This window comes from Hirundo rustica, chromosome 4 (genome assembly GCF_015227805.2).
Source record: "Hirundo rustica isolate bHirRus1 chromosome 4, bHirRus1.pri.v3, whole genome shotgun sequence".
In the NCBI taxonomy this organism is placed as follows: Eukaryota; Metazoa; Chordata; class Aves; order Passeriformes; family Hirundinidae; genus Hirundo; species Hirundo rustica.
The window spans coordinates 41,559,512-41,579,587 of NC_053453.1; the positions used below are offsets into that span (position 1 = coordinate 41,559,512).

General features: G+C 39.0%; 1 protein-coding gene across 3 annotated transcripts in view; it reads left to right on the plus strand.

The window, feature by feature from the left end:
- TMTC2 (transmembrane O-mannosyltransferase targeting cadherins 2) overlaps positions 1-20,076 on the plus strand; it is a 324,464-nt gene that overhangs the window by 40,658 nt on the left and 263,730 nt on the right. The window lies entirely within an intron of this gene.

The window sequence follows — 20,076 nt, forward strand, 5'->3', positions numbered from 1 at the left end:
CTTCAATGCTAGGAATCTAAAATTACGATTTTTTCACCCTGTGATAAGCTAAACTACAATTTTTCATAGTCTTGTGGCCTGTAAACCTTCTCTCAGTGTAGGAAGTTTTTCCCATGGACTGAGATCAAAGCCAGTGTCTCTCTGAGCTCTGGGCTGGGGTCCCAGACCCCCCTGCCCAGGTCCCTGACCCTCCAGGGCAACCAAAGGAATGCCCTGGGCTCCAACATATAGTCAGCTGGAGGTAGTGGGTATACTTCTTACAAAGGTTTTTTCCACCAATTCTGGCCTTTCCTGTCCCTTTCTCAGCCTCCCTGGGGGCATTCTGAGACAATCTGGCACTGGCCCAGAGAAAGTAGATACATGAAGGATAGTGGGTTGTATGGAGGAGGGACATTGGCCTTTTGACAGAAGGATAAAACTCTGTTTTTTCAGATTTGACCCTGCATTTCTTGAAATCTTCAAGGTTTAGGGACAAAAACCTTGTGAGTTGCTCACATCCTTCATACTGGAGCCTGGATTGAAAATACTTCATATATCTAGGGTTAACAGTCTAATCTAGGAATTGAGTTGAGCCCTTGTAACTTGCATGCTAAATTTTGAAATGCTTGCCAGATGAGGAAAAAAAAGGGGGGTAGGGAAATTAGAGAATAAGTAGTGCCAAATAAGCTCTAAAGTTGTCTTGCCTTGCTTTTTATTTCAGGTAGTTGAATAAGAAGCTGAGTATTGAGTTAAAATGAAAAAGGAGGTTGTGTCTCTCAGTACCGTTCTGAAAGTTAAGTATTTGTAAATGACAGGGTTCAAGACTGACAGGAAACAATACATTAAATCTGAAACAGCAGCACAGATATTTTTATGGTGATGGGATAAGGTGAAAAGTGCTTGTGGAGCTCTGTGAGACAATGTAATTTTTGTTCCCAGCCTATGGAAGTGGTTAGCAGCTGCTTATTTCCTGTAACAGTTTGTTCTTAATTGACAAGGTTCCCATTTTGAGAGTTTTCAGTTGTATGCTTATATCTCCTCCGTCTTGGTGTTCTCTAAACAGTTTAAGAAGCCTGGCATATCTCTTCCACCATGGCAGCAGAAATCAAATTGCCTCAGAACAATCAGACATTGTGAAGTGAGTTGTTAGGAAGCCTCTTTGCCTGAGATACAGCTGTTTCTCAAGCATATGTTATCACAACAGCTACAAGTCTCAGTAATGCTGCATGGAAAAGAAAGAATTGTCACTGAATTACTATTCAAAAGAGAAATAAAATCCAAGTGAACACACATCTTCAGATGAGTTGAAATACAGTGTGGCTTGCACTTACTGCCCTTTGAGTGTGCTTGGTTTTTATTTATCCTGCAGCATAGATAGATGGCCTGAGGAAAAAAAACAGTTAAAAATGCACACACCATTTTCAGGGATGATGTTACTGAACTGGCTGGTTTGTTCTGTGCAGATGCAGTTCCAGTATGCTGCTTGACATGTGTTTGTGCATATAGAAAATTGACTTCGGAAGTTTAATGCTGTTCTTAGTCCGCAGTTGCTTTTGCAATCACTTGGTTTGATACTTGGTATCAAAGCTGGGAGTAGCTTTGTCGGTGTGCTTGTAATGTTATCTAACATGCTCCCAGTGGCATTTTTGAACAATTCTGAGATAATTTAATAATTTTTAAAGATATCATTATTGCTATTTAAAAGATATGTTGGCTAAGCTAAAAGAAAACGTAAATGCTTTGAATACATACATCTGAGCACTGTTTCATTTTAAGCGGTCATAACACTTTACCTGCAGTATATTGGTTTCCTGAATTTCAATAGCCTTTAGTCTGATCCCTTCACGAACAACTGAATACTGCTGGTAGCACAGGGATCTTCTCAAGTATTGCCAAGCCATGTGCCTGCATTTCTCCATTGTGATACTGTTGCCTCCAGTAATGTTTTTAAAACTGTGCCTCCATGTCTAATATTCTTGGTTAGTAATTTAGCCAATCTCCTATTAATGTGATCTTTTTGTTTCCACTTCATTGCTGTGCAATTGCATGGCCTACTTAATTTTATGGTTAACGGACAGTCTCTCTTCAGAGGATTTGGGAATCCTTCTACCAGTTAGATAACATCTGTTTTGCCATTGTCCTTATAGAATGGTGTATGATAATGTAAAACTGAGGCTCCTAAAGCAATTAGATTATCCATTCAGATGAGAAGTCTTACCATAAATCATTGTTGACAGTGAAATGGAACCAGGGTGATTTTGATGGCTTAGGTGAATGTACAGTTGCTCCAGCATTCTCTGAGTTTGCTGTGAAATGGCTCCCTATAAGAGAATTATTACAGGGTGCCCTATGGCCATGTGTTCTTTGTTCTTTTTTATGAAAACAGTTTCTTGTGAAGACAGTGGCCTTGTGTCTCTTATTAGGCAAAAGCATTATTCTCTCCTGCAGAGCAAAGATCTAATGAGGGAATGGGTTTTGTGGTGGGGCCTCTGCTTTTTCTCTATGGAAAGACAGGGCAAGGATGTGCAGTGCAGGATAAATGGAGATGGGCAAAGTCATTTAAGTGCTCATGTTCTGTGAAGAGTGCACTTGAGCTTAATGGTGGTCATGTTGTTTCAGAATAAGACAAAAAATTACCTTTCTGATGTAAGCATGTTTCTCTTGAGCCTTTAAGTTTCACAGTTGGTGGGAAGGGAAGGGGAGCGGAGGAAGTGGCATGTGGCTGATTCATTAAGTAGCAGAGAATGTAATTATGACTTGTATTCTTGATTTATTGTTGAGAACTGACGGTGAGTGACAGCATGAAGAATGCTCTTAGAAATAGTCCGTCTCAAACTTTGCAGCTGGGCTTCAACCTGTCTTTAGCAACTGCATTGGATGTGTTGGGTGGATGCCCAGGTTGTCAGAAATGTTGGTGACTCTACGCTCTGCATCTTCATCAGAGTATCAGGAATCTGAACAAATGATTAGGAGACCAGCCTGGTTTTCTGGCTTCTCCTCCTGCCTTTTCTTTTTTTTTTCTTTTTTTTTCTGACTGAAGGCTTTTCCTGACTGTAATCCTTACTTACAGCTGCACTCTGCTGTCAGAAGTGTGCTTGGCTAGCAGGAAAGGTATCAGCCTAATTCCTGCTTGCTGCCTCCTGGAGGTGAGGTGGGACAGAAGAAAATCAATCAAGAGATGAGAAAGCTTATTTTAAAATAAACTGAGTAGATGAAACTCCCAAAAGGTTGGAAATATTTGCAGGACATGATGACAGTTTTAACATTTGCATAATTACATTAACATTTGTAAATCAAATGTGTTTCTTGTGTCACAGTGAGAGGCTGCTTTTAAATATTCTGTGAAATTTTGTTTAATATTTGATAGTGAAAGATTTATTTTAAGAGAGTGTAATTGAGTTGGATTTATGGATAAACAAGTTAAAAGTGATTTCCATCTGTGTTTCTTGTTCCACATAAATCCTCAATTTTCTATCCTCTCTTGAGTACTCTTAGCACTTTAGCAGTAAAACCTTTATTTTACCTGACATTAGAACAAATTTCTCAGTGAAAACAGTTTCTACTATTAAAGCATCATTCCTTTGTCAGTAAGAATATTGCTTAATTGAAAATCCTGTCTGTAAGTACTAATTTGTGCTTCCAGGTGACCTCCAGGTATGGTTCTAATCTTCTTGTCAGTATAGAAGAGTGCTCAAAGACCAAAGACAAGAGGGAACATTTTTGGAGGGACTATGTTCCCAGCTTAGTTACCTGAAGATAGTTTCTTTTGTATCACTAAGGGCTTGGTGTCCTTGATATGTGATAATAGCATTTTCTTCCAATTTTGTGTTGCAAGATTGTTGAACGATATATTCATGATTTATGAAATGTTAGGTGTATATCTGTTGCATATTATGTTTTAACAGAGTTCTGTTATTTTGACAGTATTGTCACTATCAGTAATGTAAGATTGATTTGAAATTGAATCTCTACTATGTCAGTGAGTAGTGCGTCCAATTTGTGCATGAACTAATCCATTTGTGTTCTGAACTCAGAGAAAATAGTCTTTTCCAAAAGGAGGCCTGATATCCTAGAATGTTAATTACTTTTAAAATGTCTTACAGAGCTGTATGAACACCACTTAATAATTAGGAGATTTATTTAGAAACCAATGTGTTAACCTCCTTGATATAGGAAGCCTTGCATAGTTTTTGAGCAGAGATTTATACTGCTTTCCTCATCAAGCTAGGCTTCTGTGGATTGTTCTGAGCTGCAAGCACAAGGATTGGCTTTGTAAATGGACAGTTTCACATTTGCTTCGAAGGTAGCTTGTAAATGAAGTGGTAAGTTTTAGTTAAGGGAGGTACATCAAAGATTTATGTGTTTAATCTTGACATTGCTGAACTCTGAGGATAAGTCCTTGCAGCATTTTGCTTTGACAGCCAAGCCAAATCCTTGCCACTGTATCACATTGCCATTGTTCAGTGTGGAAGGATTGGAAAGCGCCTTGCTAGGAATTGTTTGGTATGGTGTAGTGTCTCAGTCCTCTGCTGGAAATTATGCTTACTAAGTACAATAACGTTCTTGGTGGGGAGAAACAACATGCTATCAGGAAATAACTAAAGAAAACTGTATAGCATACCATTTACTAATGGTAGGGGGAGGCAAATTCTTGGCAAGAAATTTAGGAATGTTTCCGTGTAAGACTGTGAGGTCCAAACATTTATTTTTCTTTTCTTCCAAGAAGGAAGAGAAACATTGACTTTTCAAAAATTGTTTAATATTTTGTCCCATTTTGTAAAGTAATGGTGTTGCTGTTGACTTTCAGCTGGTGAATGTAAGCTCTCACCTCTCACAGATATGGTATTTAAGATACTGTGTCCTCTGCATGTTAGAAGTTCCTATCAAGGAAGCCAGCAAATGAGAAGATAAGGCTATACTTAAAATGTACAAAAACGATTGTAGACTCATTTATCTGACTGCTCTGGTATGCACTGCATCAAATTACATAGTGAATAACTACATCATGGTTCATGTAGGGTTTAACATTCTTAGGTTAGGCTTTTATCAAAGGCATTAAAAGAATGAATGGCTATCGTATGTGTAAATCATATGGGTAAGCAGAATGTAAAGCAGAAGTGAAATGTGCTGCACTCCTTGGTGGCTAATCTGCAAACAATAACAGCATACTTTCCATGTATGGTTATATAGCTACCCCTTCAGTTTGCATAGGTCCCATCATGAATCTTCAAGCTTCAAATCATAGTTGTTTATTTATAGCATTTTATTTTTGTCTGATTTTGAAGTTATTATATGAGAATAATGAGAAGTTTTCTCTGTTAATGGTTATCATGGGTTGGCAAAATTTTGTTTTCTAGTTATAGAAAGTGTGAGATATTTTTTCCCTGCCCTAACCATAGAGTAGTTTGGGGAGGAGAACAAGGACCTATCAAAAAGCTAGCCAGGATATTGGCCGCTAAGTTGACAAATGGGAAATGTCGATGCGACTTTGGAGGGGACATTTAAAAACTAACTGCGGGAGATCAGTCTTGCTCTCTCTTCGGCCATCTGCTATGAGGTAACATTGTGGTTGGGCCAGGCCGGGCCGGACCTCTGAAAACTGGTGCCCATACGCAGCGCGGGGGGGAAGCTCAGGTCGGGCCCCTCTGCCCTCTGGGTGGCTGAGCTGGGCCCGCCTGAGCCTCTGAGGGCTGCTGCTCACATGGGAGCAGCCCGGGTGAAGCCCTTTTACAGCTTTGTAGTAGCTCTGAGCTGGACTGCCCTGGATGAGACTGAGGGGTGGATAAAAAAGACATCTACCAGCTTCCTCCATCAGCACGGCCTTGCATTTTTCTTCAGCCCTGCAGCCTGGTGCGTGCACGTGGCTCTTGCAAGCCCGGGCTGATGTAACCCTTTCTTAGCAACATGGAACATTTAAAGCATGATTCTTCCTTCAGAGAAAGAAGAAAGAAAACCAGAAGGTACATAGAAATAGACACTGCATGAAGCCAGTTTGATTAGAAGTGAAGAACTAATAATATTGGAATAGGATTGAAGAAGTGGACATTTTTAACTGGACTTTTCTAAGGTAAATTATGAAGAAATGAACTGTTCTTTGCAGCATCTTAGTATTATTTGGGTAGAATGCTATTCTAATCAAAATTAAGGACTGATATAATTGAGATTTATTTAGGAACTTTGAAGCCCCTGCTCTTGGGTTAAAAAAGAAGTCTCAGCCTTTGAGACAAAGATGATTTTAGACTAGAAGAAGTATTTATAAATAGTACCCCACATATGCTGAGAAGTTTTGCTGATAGAACATCACAGTCTGCAAAAACTTCACGTGGCAGCAGATGTGTGACATTGGGAGCACTGGACTAGTTTGTCTTGTGGCAAACATCTTCATAAAAAAAAAAACCTCAGAGAGACTCTTCTCCTAAAAAGTAATGAGTAATTATGTCTAAATAGTGGAACTGACTGAAAATCTCAAGTTGTGTCTTTCTATGTTGTTCAATAAGAAAGTTAATAGTTTGTAAGAGGAAAGAAGCATGTTTGAAAGCATCATTCTGTTTTAGTTTCCTTTTTCTTATTTTTTTCTTTCCTCCTTATTCTTTTAATATATGTTAATAAAACTATTTTTGTTCATTTTTTAAGCTTAAGCCTGCTCTGTTTTTTTTTCTCCTAATCTCTCCCTCCCACAAAAAATTAATAATAAAACTCCTACATTAATTAGTGTTTTCTGCCTGGTTTTATTGAATTAAAACCATTACAATGGTGAGTGCATACAAGTAGTTAGGAAGAATGTAGTACAGTACTGTGTCTTATTTTCTGTTTTTCCCTGCTCCCCCCCCACCCCATCCCCCCCCCCCCCCCCCCCCCCCCCTTTTTTTTTTTTTTCCCTTCTGATTTTGTACTGGATAAGAAAGGATCTTACCAACTTGTTTGGTGTATGTTTGGAACAAAGGACACTTCTCTGGTAGAGTTTGGGAATAAAAGAAAGCACATTATCAGTACTGATGGATGATTAGCTGTTTTTCCATGATACACCAGGAGCAGTGAGGAGAAATAGCTATGTTTGGTCATTTATTTTCATCTCCTTTGCTTCACACTAGGGAGATATGATCTTTAGTTTTGACTGGTGACCTTTCACCTGTGCATAATGTTTTGGTCATCAAGTTTAATCCAGATCTAGATCTTGGTCTTGATTTCTCTGTTACTGTACTACTGTTCTAAACCACTCCTTAAATGTCTTTAAAGAATGAAGTTACTGCAAGAAAACTGTGTGCTATTTGTTAATGGTTTAATGGTCACTATTGCTAGGTGGCCCCTACCACTGTGTATGAATGCAAAAATATAGCTTGTATTTGTATGCAAAGTCTGCAAGAGAATCTGCAAATTTGCTCTCAGAAGCAGGCGTCTTCTGCTGCCTGTTGCATTGAATGTGTCTTCAGGAGAGGCACCAAAAACTCGGGCTGCTTGGAAAAGGACTGGGCTGTTTGGTTCTGAGGTTTTCTTCACTTTAGAATTTACTTAGTTTCTTTTTCCCTCTGATTGGTATGAAAAAGTCCAAACTAGGATTAGCTCTGAAGCAGGCTGTGAAGTCATTCTGTTTTCCCAGACTTTAGGAAGAGAAGGTTATGTTGACTTTACTCTCCTTAAACTCTATTCTCATCCATAGTCAGTGTATTTTGTGGGTTTCTGGCAAGGAGCACACCTTATGTAAGAGAATTTATTTAGCTGGTCACCTTTTTCGGGAAGCCTTGAAAAAGAGAGCTTTTGGCTATGTATAACTGTGCATCCACTTGGCAATGTCTGAAGATTACTAGGGGGGGCCAAAATTTTTCTGTTCACTGAATCTGGTTTTGATGATAATAGAGAAATACATTGAAGCAAAAATAATATAGACCTTTAAACCTTCAATTGATATTAAAAATTAATCAAGAGGAGGGTATTCTTCCTGTGCTCTCCTTCTGACTCAGATTTTAAGATATAATCATTAGAGGCCATGGGCTGTATAAAGATAAAACTGTTGGCTTTTGTACTTTCATTTTTTGCTGTTTCAGTGAAACAAACAAAATGAAAACTGATCAAGTCTAATACTCCCTCTGAATTATTGCAAACTTACTTAAGAGACATCTCTGCCAGCACCGATATTTTGATAATGGGGAGATGCTTACAATCTGATTAACACATGCTGCATTTTTCTTCTCTCTTGCTGGGAATAAAAGTCTGGGGCTAATGTTTCTTGACCTTGAATAGGAGTATACTATTTTTTTTTTTTCTTTTTAAACATGTGACTATGAGTGCTGATATTTGCTGATTTTGTTTGAGGAGTGTAGTAAACAATACAACTTGTGAGAAAATATACATAGTAAATTTTACTCATCTCATCCCTTTCATGAGAATGTCTTACTCCATGAAGAAGTTAAAAAAGTAGCTATGTAGGTAGCTACCATGTAGCTAATAAAATAAAATAAAATGCTTCTTTTGGTTTAAAGAGCCTTCTGTTCAAAATGTATACTCAAAACCTTGAATTAAAAATAGGGTAATAGTTATAGTTTTTTGTGTATACATCTGAGAATTCTACTTTGCATCTTCTTAACACAGTAAATAAAAAAGAAGGAACTAGAATGTATCTGACTTTAAAAGTTTGCTAAAAATGTATCTAAAAAATTTATGAAGACTTTCTGCTCTTTTACGATTTCCCAAATACTTCTTAATTCAGTGGTACTTCCAGGTTTTTTGGGATGAGTTAGAGTGATTTCCTTTGTAGCTTGCAATGACACGTAATAAGGGCCGGCCTACAAACATGGTTGAATTAGGAAGTGTTAGGAGTCAGGAGACTAGAGAGGAGAAATGTCCAGCTGAAAGCATTTAAATTAGTAGACTTTTAGCTTTTCATAACAATCAAACAAAACCAAAAAATTACATGTTCCCTCCTGGTTATGCAGCTCAGATTCCTTAACAACAAAGGTTATCCTTGTGTAGCCAAGGTCTGCTCTTAAAGCAGCTGCTTTCTGAGCTGCAGGTGGTTACAGATGCAGATGGATGGATGAAGATGCAGATGCAACTCAAGCTGGGGAAATGTTTGCCAGTCACTCTGTTGTCCCGCCCCTCACTGGTATCCACCCCTTTGAAGAGCTAGCTCCAGATTTTATCCGGAGTCCCATTTGGCTTCCAATCAAGTCTGATAAAATAAAGATGAAAGAGAAATTTACATCTTTGCTATACCAGACATTCTCTTATGGGTATTTGTTTTTGGTGGCTGCTACACCGTATTTGTCAGGAAACTGTCTTTAAAATGCTCTTTACACTCAGCACTTGACATCTTTAGTACAGTATAGCCTGAGACTTTGCAAACTGCCCTCAAACTTCTTCAGAGAATGCAGAAGTATCTTCCGTGTCTTGAGATTCAGGAGGTTCTTCCCAGCCCTAAAAATGGGATTAGTGTCATAGTCGCTGTTTAAAACCAACAATAGCTATAAACCAAATAATAGCTAGCACACCCTTATGACAGTCCTAGAAGTGGGAGGTTGGTACTCACTGAAAGGTGGGTCTGGTTTTCTTCTGATATGTAAGAGATGGCAGCTTGTGGCCATCTCTGGTGATGTTGACTTTCTGTGGGTTAAGGAAAGCAGGATGAGAGGAAGAGCTCTGGAAGAGGAGCCTTTTGTTCCCAGGGTTTTCTGTCATTTAAAGTTATGGGGAGTGCACCTACACCAGAGATGATAGCTGAGCAGGAACTGTGACGCTTTTGTTGCTATATTGTTTTTATACTTGGAGGAGGAAGAGAGGGGGGATGCTTGTAAAAGGTGCTTTCCTCCTGGGGAGGATGTTTTTCCTGTTTGAACCTGTGACTACAGCAGGAAGGAAATAGAGGCCAAAGAACTTTAAGGAGACGTGTTTCTCCAGTAGAAAGTTGCTGATATGCACCTATCAGCTTGGCAGTCTCTTAAAATGCTGTTGCTTCCACCCTGATTGCTCCTTGTTCCCAGTGATCAGTGGTTGGGCTGTCACCTTCTGTTTAATAAGTCATTGTAATTAGCTTGGTTCCTCTTTCTGGGGTTGGTGCAAGATGCAGGCAGGCATGGCTACAGCAGTGCCCTGTGGTATTTACCTTGAACAGTTTGGTTTTGACCAAGGGAGGGCAACGTTTCTTGAAGTTCAGAGGGACTATGTGAAATGTCATCTGCAGCCTTGTTCCTGGAAGGTGAGGAGGGGATTATAGCATTTGCTTGTGGTTGATGTGACCCTGCACATCTGCCTGGTTTGCTATGGTGAGGATCAAATGTTATTTCTGGATACATTTTGGGGGGCTTTGAAGTGGTGGCCTTGCTTGAGTCAGTAAGCATTGCCCTTGTAAATGTTATGAAGGTCAATTGTGACACACGACTACATAAATGAAATATACATTTTTTATATAATCACATTGTGCCTGGTCCACTGGTGCTTTACTCATCTAAAAGCCTTTGGTGATGGCCTGGCAGCCTATTCAGATAAGAAAAACAAACCATCATCATTTATGGCTCTGAACTTCTAATTTGAAGCTTATTAGAAAATATTTTAATAATCTTCCAACTGTTCAATACAGACACATTTGGCTTTTCCTTTTTGAAGGCAGCTTTTAGCAGATAAATGGTTTTTGAAAATCATCCCTCTATTTTGTGACTGAAATTACTTCATGTCCACTTTTCTGCTGTGTGTGAAATCAATGGCATTGGAATGGAAGCCTCTCTCTGCAAATGTGCTATTTCTTGTAAAGTCCTCTGAAGTGATAAAGTGATCTAAAACATTTTGTTGAGGATTGTTTTCCTCATAAATACAGGAAGTAGAAGCAGCATTCTTTTTTCTTTTCAGTGTTCACAGAACAGTATCAAAGAATTTGATGTGTGCTTAAAAAGCAAACATGCAGAAGAGCAAAAAATATGAAACAAGGCTTTGATGTTTGGGTTTTTTTTTTCCCCCCTGGACTCTAATACTAAGAGGCAGAAATAGGGCTCTGTGCTGGCTTGAAGACAAAACCAGTGAGAGACTCCAAGTCAGAAAAAACCAATTTAATAGGAGAGAAAAAAACAAGGTAAAATAAAATAAAATAAAACACATGCAGTAGTACAAAGGATCACTGACAGAGTCAGAATACAACCTGAAACCATGGTGGTAGCAGTCCAGATGAAGTGGTCTTGTTGAGGCAGTGTTCCCACAGAAAGGTCTGGTAGCTCTTGTCCTCTGGGAATCCAGTGGGTAAGGCTGCCTGTGCTGTCCCAAATCCCAGCTTGGCTCCTCCCCCTGGGCAGAGCATCTCACAATGGGCTGCTATAATTTTACAAGTCTTGCAATGGGTCCTTGATTGCCCATTAAACAGAGATAGCTCCCGGAGGAAGTTATCTATGAGTCATGCAGCAGGACATTGATGGGCCATTAACAGAAGATAGTCTGGAGGGTGGGGGCAAGGGAAACACTGCCCAGCCTAGTTTCAACAGCTCATGGTGGTAGATGGTGATAGAATACATACTTTGAGCACATCTTACATTGTAACCTAGGACAGGCTCTGAGCATTATCTTGTAGGGATTTACACCTGACAAGGAACCAGTGTGCATTTTGAAGGGCAGAATGACTTTGTTGTCTTTGGAATGGTTACTAAGCTGGGTAACAGCATGACTGCTTATAGGGAATAATGCCTCCCTCCAGGCTTTAGCAAAGAAGTGTGAAGGATGTGAGAATAACTGTCCCTGGGGGACACCAGAGAAAGCCGGAGCCTGTGATAGGCTTCAGCATCCCCAGGCATCTGATCCACTGTGAAATTGAGCAAAAATAATGGTACTTTTTAACTCAGGTAGCAAGAATTTAGAATACACTGTTGCTGCTTATTTCTTTCCTGAAGTGGTCTGTTGACATTTGTGTGCCGATGTGACTCTCTGGGTCTGTGGTGAGGACTGGTAGTAAGATAGGTATGTATGGTATTTATTGTGTCTTTTGGCTCTGACATGTTTCATATTTCTTATTTAACCCTTTGAACTTTTTACATGGAAATTTTTACTGTGAATGATTTTCAGAAATTGAGCTATGTGATTGCATTAGCCTTATTAATGTTTGTGCAGTGATGCTGTGCCATGATTTTAGTAATGGGATTTGCAGCTCTGGGCTGAAGATTTCAGTCCTGCAGTACTACTTGGAAATAAAAGTGCGTAAAATGATTAGAAAAATTATTTATAAGGTCAGTAAGCATCAGGCTGGAGTCAAGATTACTATTCTGTGAGTGAGCATCCTGCTACTTCCCAGTCTGTCCTTCCAGCTCTCTTCCTACCTTTTTTACCTCTCCTCTGACTGCATGTTTAGTATGTTTTGACAATATTTCCAATAGGAAAGAGTCTGTCCCCTGCTGACCCCAGGAAAGCCTTCGAAGCTGGAAATTACAGCATTTTGCTGTAATTTAATAAAATAAATTAATAAAATAAAAATAAAATAAAAATAAAAGAAAGGAGGAGGGGGCTGGGTTTGAGTCCAAGTCTGGCTGGGATCTGGGAAGGGAGTTCTGGTGTCTGGGCAGCGCAGTGTCCTTCCTCATGTTTCTCAGTCTCCTTATGCTGGGCAGCCACTGGAAGGATGCTGGCTCTCTGGAAGGAGTCTTTCTTGCATGAACCAAAGGAGTGAGACACAGTATTTTATTTAGCCCCCAAATTAAATATATTGAAATTGCGAAGGAGGAATAGTTTTTACTGACATAGGGGAAATACTCTATTCTTCATTTTCAATATGGCTCTGCCTTTGGAGTTGATGTATGATAGGGCCTCTGTCCCATCTTTATACCAGGCTTGAGCTCTTTTGAAGTTTCTTGTGCAGGATGAAAACATGGAAGAACTCGGGTAAATATTTTGTAATAAAATTACTAACAAAGACTTCTTACAGAGAAAGTGTTCTTCTCTGTTTAGAGGTGATTCTACTACCACCACATATTTCATATAATCTTGTGTGTTTGCATATGTGGGCTCTCTTGTGTCTTCTGTGCCAGCTCTCAGTAAGTGACATCTCATTCATTTATGTGTGTAGGGAATTCTGCACAGGTAACACAATAGTTGTAGTAGGCATGGCGCTTAAAATACATTCTTATAGACAAATGATACTTACATGAGAATTATATGTCTTTCTTTAAACACTGATTTGAAATTGGTTTGAACACACACTCGACTAAGACAACTATGCTGAAAAACTATAGAAACTATGTTTAGTTACATGACTTTGAACTAGCAGCTGTACACATGCTTTACAAAAATATCTATGCTATTATTTCCTTAAAAGTAAACCAAAAAGCTCCTCCTAACGTACATAGAGAGTAAGAGGCAGATGCTTCTGTAACAGCATAAGTCAACTAAAGGAGAGTATAAGGCTGGTTATGCTTTCACCATGTTGTCAGTTCAGAACGACACGAAAATGGCCGTGTGTGGGACTGGCTGCAAATTTGTATTTTTGAGTTGGAAAAGGTCACTGTTCTGCATTTGGGCATATAGGAATGCTGAGTACATTTAAACAATGGGTTGCTAGTTGGTTGGTGATAGAGGGTCTGATTGTGACTTTGAGCTGTACTGCTGTGAATTAAGTTTGTTTTGAGGTGTTGCAGGGTTGAATGTGTTTGTGTTAGTGAGAAAAACTTCTGGCTCAGCATTTGCTTGTTAATGCCAAAATCTAGTCCACAGGGGGAAAAATTTCTATTCTCTAAATCCCCAGGTGCTATTTTCTGGAAGTAGGTAATATACAGATGCAAGAGTTCTTGGAGTATCAGCTGCAAATGGTTGTATGTCAAAAAAATGTTATGGATACCTCGTGTTAAAAAAAAAAAAAAAACAGGCAAGTATGCTGTAGCCTGCATGCTCTGCTAGAAAATACTAAGCTGAAGCACTGTCATAGCCCAAAGGAACTTTGAGTAAAATCATTAAAAAAATATATTTTCACATAAATTCACAATGTAAGGCATGAAATGAATGTTATCCTGTGATCTGATTTATATTAGATGCTTTTATCTTTCACTCATTTATCCCTTTTGTAAACATCTTAAATGACTGGACAAAAATGTACAACACTTCTACTAAAGTACTTCACTATTTTTTCAGTTTTTATTTTTAGTCAAGACCTGCAGGTCTGTGCATCTGTGGCTCCTAGAAAGCTGAAGATAGATGTATTTGGCTTCCATGCCTAATTCATAATTTCTGCAGTTTTGGTCATTCCAATTTGCTTCACTTTTCATCTTTCTTTATACAGTGTGAAAAAGAGGTGAGTTGGTTTCTTGAACATTTGTCTGTTAAAATCTGTATTCTCTGGGTTTTAGATGTGTTCTGCATTCCCACTGAAGGACATTGGTGTTTGAGGGAGGTATCTTAAAAGAGCTTGAAGTGACTCTAAGAGGTAGGTTGTGATTATAAGCACTTTTCCTGCCATTCTCTCATCCAGAGGAAGGTCAAATTTTGGTCCAGAGAAAAGGACCTTCTTGTGCCATTGGAAAAGTTGAAAAGTCTTTCCTCCACTTCCCTTGAAGTGCTTCTCAGTGTTCACTTCATCAGCTTTCTGAGGGGAGAGGGGGCAGGGGAGTCAGACTGTCTTATAAGTACAGCAAGTTTCTATTTAGTTGGTGTTTGAGTTACAGTATCTGTTGCACAAGTAAATAAATAACAATAATAATTGAGGCCGAACAATGCAATTAGAGGGTAAGATTTTACAATCTGACTCTCTATAGGAGAATTAGTACATCACATAACAAACCAATCACACATAGCATCAGGTTATTAAAAAGCCTGTTGATATTTGCAGTTTGTTTATGGCCAAAACATAAATCCATAAAATCTGGTTTCCATAGAAAAGTGTCAGGCTGTAAAAGCAACACTTCTGTGTTATTTGTGTGGTGTTGTTGCTTCTGCATCTTTTGATGTTTTTCATTTTTTATTTCAAACTGTTCCTAGATTTCTGTGATGATGCACAATGCAATAATCCTATTGAATCCTGAGAAGGAAAAATGTAGTATTTTCTTCTCTTTCTACTTTTTTTTCCTTTTGTTAATGTACAGCTGTAGAATGGGAAGCTTAGTGGCCAGTATCAGTGCTGCTCTGAGGGCTGCTTCCAGGTGAGCTCCAGCAAGTCACATACATGATTGTCCTGCTTGGGCCCCAGTCAGCTTTGGCTGCTGGAGGCAGAACATTGACTGTGTGCTGAGGCAGGGCATGTTGGTGAGGCTGGTCTATATCCTCATTAATGTGACTCTTGAGAATAAGAGGAGACTGAAGATCTGGGAAAGTGGATGTATGTTGAACTACACCAAGTATTGGAGCAAATCAAAGCCTGGTGTAATGAGTTGAACCATCTGCTATCTTACTGTCTTGGGTTTTGGGGGATTTTTTTGACTTTTTTTTAAGATCAGTATGCCTTTCTTTAAAAATAAAGAGAATCTCTTAGTGATGATATTCAGCACTGCTGCACCCTCATTGCACTGAGGGGTTTTTGCTTGGTTTTTTCAGTAACCTATATTTCTCTGGTAGCTGACTGGCTTTCACTTTTAATCGAACACAAATAAAGGCACATCAAAACCTAGAAAATGAAAAAAGAGTTTGGGAAGGGGAAAACTACAGAACTGTTGTAGACATGATATGTATGAATTAGTGATCTTCCTATAATGTTTTACAGTACAGTAAAATGTGTAAAGGTTTTTATTACAATGTATGTTTTTATTTCTTTACAGTGCAGGTTGTCAAAGACGCTCGGTTGATATTGTCTCTCATCTCTCTAGTCTGAAACAAGTCTGTTAAAATCACTTAAAATATTAGGCGAGAATCAGAATATCTGTTTTAGCAGGGCTTTCAGCCAGAAGCAGCCTCAGAGCAGAATCAGTCCTTGATACTTCATGTTTCATGAAAAAAATGTTGAATGAGAGAATACAGATCTTTCAAAATGTGGAAATAGCATTTACGACTGTCATGTAGTCCAGTGTTATCCTCCCAAATGTCCAAAATCATTTACATCTAAGGGATACAAATGTTATATTTTTGTACAGTGAATAGAACAAAAAATGGCTAGAAACATTTGTTTCAGAAAGACATGGTAAAGCCTTTTCATCTGATTTACTGAACAAATTTTGCTGCAGCATAACACTTCAATATTGCAAAGCTAATATTCTAAGCATTATGAGCAAAATCTAGCTTCTAGTATGAATAACCATATTTGCTGTGATGTGCTGAGATTCCAGAAATTCACTCATGCGGCGCAGTATCTCTGTCAAATCCCAAGTTAGTCCGCTGGTACGTACTCATGTGATTTCCAGATAAGTAAACTGACTGCTTTATTATTTTGCCAGATTATATTTCCTGTAAAGCTGGCAGAATTGCTATCTCACACTTGCTAAAAAGGATTTTTAAAGGATTTTTCCAGTTCTCCTTTTTATCTTATTTTTCTCCTGGGCCAGTACTCTAAATTATGATTTTAGGTTCTTGCTGATGGTGTTAAATTTGTAATTTTCATACTGAGTCACATCATCCTCAGCTCAACCATTTGCAAAACACTGCTCTACAACAGCGAAGTGCTATTCTTGTGATCTTATGCAATACTATCCTGTTTAATTTAATTTCATCAGGATTGATTTTTGAGTAAGCAGATGGCTTGGTCTTCTCTAAGAGTCTATAAGGAAATGCCTTGCGAGAAATACTTTGTGTGTCATGATGTTTGCTGTGATTTAAGGGTTTATAAGAGCATATTCAGCTTTTTTGTGCAGTTCATCAGTAGGGTTTCATTGCTGATCCTCAGACTCATAAATGGAGACCACAATTCTGTTGCCAGATGCCTTTCGGAGCAAAGCCTGTTTGGCCGACAGCACGCTTGTTCCATCTGTGCTGTTGCTTAGGCTGCTCAGGCAGTCTCTTGAAAAGCTTAATCCTCTGTCGGTTTGGAGGATCTGGATGTATCTAGTGCAGCTAATATGAACTGAAGAAAAATAGCACAAAAAAGACAACATTTTCTTTTGGTTTTCCTACACAGTGAATAAATCCAAAGAGAATGATTCTGAATTGCTATTTTAATTGCCCAAATAATTATTTTTTTAAAAATCAGGAAATATTAATTTTAAAGAGTGTTGAATTATTTTTGACCTGTAATTATCTTGACATACTGGATAGTGATTAGGTATATAATTACTTAGAATGAAAATTAACTTTTTTATTACTTATTTTTTTCTTTTTCCAATGTATATGTTCAGTGTTCATTTTTCTTTTGTTATAAAACAGTGAATGACACTTTGAATTGCATTTTTTCCCCCAAGTTTCCTTTTTAGCTTTTATCAGGCTTTTTTGAGTTAGATGTTGTTGCAATATCTTGGATATTATTGTGAGACAGTTAAGGCCAACCAGGTAGTGTTCCATATGAGGAAAAGTACAGCCGGAAGGTAAAGATAAGCAGTGGTACCCTTTTAGCCAGTGCCTGTGAGCCTGCATCTGGGGAATTGCATCCAGTGTGGGGCATCCCAGTGCAAGAGAAAAGTTTGTGAAGATGAACAAGTCGAGCAGAGGAATGCTGAGGTGTTTTGGGGGTAAAGGTATAAGTGCAGGGGAAGTTGGATTGGCTCAGGTTGAAGATGAGAGGACTAAGGGGGATCTGACTGCTGACTTCAGCTCTCTAAAGGAGGGCATTTAGAGTAGATAAATCTTGGACACATTTAATGGAAATGGCAGACAACAGTCACGTGTTCTTGAAGGAAAATTCTGATTAGGTAAAAGGCAAATAAATACCCATGGTGTATGTAGCTAAGCACTGGAAGAGGTTTCTCAGATTTCTTTGCTTTTGGGGCCCTTAAGCAGCCTGGACTGGTAATGAAGCAAACTGATCTTTCTTCCAAAATTAGCCTTGTCTGGTGCAAGGGCTTGGACAAGATGGCCTCCAAAGGTATCTCCTAACCTAGAGTGTATGCTGGTTCAGAGAATAGTCCTATGAATGATGGATTTATTTATTTATTTATTTATTAAAGTTCTTGTTGCCTTATATATACTGAATAACTAAGAGAAATTATAATTGCCTTCCCTCTAATGTCTGCTTATCAAGGGAGGAATTTGTAGTTAAGGGACAAGATCTAATTAATTTTGCTTACCTTTATTCCTCCAGATTTGTTTGTAGAACCAAGAGAGATCACACTTTCACTTTACTGAAAGACTGGAAAAAAAAAGCTCTCCGGTTTTTGCAACTCCTCAGAGGTTCATCAGTTTTGAATGAATTGTTAACGGAATGGAGCTATTTGTATGAGCCCAGATAAAAAGAAAAAATATAGAGCCTTGCGGTATTCATAAAACATGTTATAGGTGTCAAAGCTGGCTTAACTCTTTAAGGAACTACGTATGCTTAGACAAACATGTTATGTAGGGGTTTTTTTAGTAAAAGCTCACCATAAAGTTTTCACTCTTGTATTGTCATGCAGTCGGTATTGTTCTCGAGAGCATTGGTACATTTTCGCATGCATAAAAATGAATCTCTCTTGGTCTCTTTGCCTCTCTTTGTAAGGCAGACCAGGTACATTATGTATGTGGAATAGTAAGGTAAGGAATATGTATATGAGAGGGACCTTTTAGGAGAAAGGGAGCTTAAAAAGACAGGAATTTTGTTTTGAAAATTTCTAGCAGCTAGTATAGTGTAGCATTTAAACTTGGGCTGTTTGACTGGATTTTATTGTTACATTTTTCCTCTGTGCAGCTCGCTGCTTTTGAATTGAGTATTTGCTGAGATGGAGGGAAAGTTTTAAATTGGTGCTGTGAGCAAACTTGCCTGAGCAAAGTTGTGCCTCAGCGACACAGGAATTTTATTTTTCAATTGGCTGTGAACAAAATGTAGGGAAAGAAACTGGGAAACGTCATTGGACAGCACTGTTAATCAGTACATTCCCTTCAAAAAGCCAAAAGGGCTGATCATCAGCTCAGATTTGCTGTCTGTGATTGGGATTGTTTTCACATGTCCCAGATTAAACCTTTTCAAAGCAACTAGCTGGCAGGACGATAGATTGTTAAAGACTTTCTTGAGTGTACGTGGAGTGGAGCAACAGGTACGATTGCAGAAAAAAATGCTCATTAATTATTTTAGTATCTTTTCCATTCACTTTTTTTTTTTTTTTTTTTTCTATTTAACTGACAATCCTGTTGGTCTCTCTGACTGACCGAAATCAGTGGTTATGTTCTTTCGTTTCCATTTTCCAAGTTCTTCCTACTTCTCCCGGGCCTGAATCACTGTCATTGTGCAACTATATGTGTAGCTCAAACTATACACTATGGCTCAAATATCCTTTCCCCATTACATGCAGTTTCTGTGGGTGATGAAATTAGGAGGTATGTGTGGTGGAGAAGTAGCTCCATAAAAATGAGTATTCATTGGTGTGCTGGTTTAGGGATGTCCTGGTTTGAAAAGACAGGTATCTGCTGGGGAGAGGTGGGGCCTCTCTAGGAATGGGGTATTCCAATCCCTTCCCTCCGTGTTATTATAATTTAGAAGATTAAAAAGGCTTTCAGTCAGAGCTATGGGGAAAGGAATAACAGTTCTTTACTAATAAATATAACAGGACAAACAAACAACAGCAACTACAGCAATAACAATAATAATAAACAGAACCAAGAGCCCCGAGGGGCTTTGTGTCACAAGTCCCGGGCAGTCTGATCTCTTAGGACCCCGAGAGCACCAAGCTGAAACGGTGGAAACTCTGGGGCTGATGACTGGAAACGGTGGGTTGTCCCCAGCAGGTGGGGGAGTGTTGCGGCAGGCAAAGTGAGCAGTGCTGAAGAAGCCGTGACAGTTGGACAGGGCCTGACCCAGCTCCAGCAGGGCAGGCGAGGAGCTCTGAATTTCTGGGCGCTCCAGCAGATGATAGAATTCCCAGGACTGGACCCTCTGTCAACAGTGGACTCCACGCAGCTAGCAGTCGCCCGACCATCTTCTCCGATGCTGAGAGCAGGAAGAAGACACCCTCAGCTCCTGGAGCCCCTGAGCCTTTCCCTTCCCCCAAACTTAAGTGATCTTTCCCCACCCTTGCCACTTCTTTTGTGTGAGTCAAGTACCTTTTAAGCATCAGTATTTAGTCTCTTAGCAATTTATGGGGGGGAAAAATTCTATAGGGG